This window comes from Arachis hypogaea, chromosome 9, assembly GCF_003086295.3.
Source record: "Arachis hypogaea cultivar Tifrunner chromosome 9, arahy.Tifrunner.gnm2.J5K5, whole genome shotgun sequence".
NCBI lineage: Eukaryota > Viridiplantae > Streptophyta > Magnoliopsida > Fabales > Fabaceae > Arachis > Arachis hypogaea.
This window is the reverse complement of record NC_092044.1, coordinates 29972543-29973760: the sequence shown is the minus strand read 5'-3', so window position 1 is coordinate 29973760 and position 1218 is coordinate 29972543.

The window sequence follows — 1218 nt, the reverse complement described above, 5'->3', positions numbered from 1 at the left end:
TGGGTAAAAGGTGATAAAATCTCTTAAAATCAATACAAGATAAACCGTCAAAACGGGGTTTATCAACCTCGCCACACTTAAACCAAGCATGTCCTCATGCTTAAACTAAGAATGAAGTAAAGGGCATGGCATTTATTCAATGGAAACTAACTAAATGCAATCTACCTATATGCAACTATCTTAATGAATGCAATTACTTGATCAAAATAAATCAATCCCCAAGAAGCATATATGCACAGGGCTAAGGACTAGCAAGTCTAATCCATAATTGAATTGAGTTATTAAATATTTTTACAAACTTGCATGAAAAGATGATTGATGAGCGGATAATTTATACGCTTTTTGGCATTGTTTTTAGGTAGTTTTTAGTAAGTTCAAGCTACTTTTAGGGATGTTTTCATTAGTTTTTATGTTAAATTCACATTTCTGGACTTTACTATGAGTTTGTGTGTTTTTCTGTGATTTCAGGTAATTTCTGGCTAAAATTGAGGGACTTGAGCAAAACTCTGAAAAAAGGCTGACAAAAGGACTGCTGATGCTGTTGGAATCTGACCTCCCTTCACTCAAAATGGATTTTCTGGAGCTACAGAACTTCAAATAGCGCTCTCAACGGCGTTGGAAAGTAGACATCCAGAGCTTTCCAGCAATATATAATAGTCCATACTTTATTCGGGAATTGACGACGTAACTTGGCGTTGAACGCCAAGTACATGCTGCTGTCTGGAGTTAAACGCCAGAAACACGTCATGATCCGGAGTTGAACGCCCAAAACACGTTATAACTTGGCGTTCAACTCCAAGAAAAGCCTCAGCTCGTGGATAGATCAAGCTCAGCCCAAACATACACCAAGTGGGCCCCGAAAGTGGATTTATGCATCAATTACTTACTCATGTAAACCCTAGTAGCTAGTTTATTATAAATAGGACTTTTTACTAGTGTATTAGAAATCTCTGGACGCCTAGTCCTTAGACCATGGGGGCTGGCCATTCGGCCATGCCTGAACCTTTCACTTATGTATTTTCAACGGTGGAGTTTCTACACACCATAGATTAAGGGTGTGGAGCTCTGCTGTACCTCAAGTTTCAATACAGTTAGTATTATTTTCTATTCAATTCTCTTTTATTCCTATTCTAAGATATTCGTTGCACTTCAACTTGATGAATGTGATGATCCGTGACACTCATCATCATTCTCACCTATGAACGCACGTGACTAACA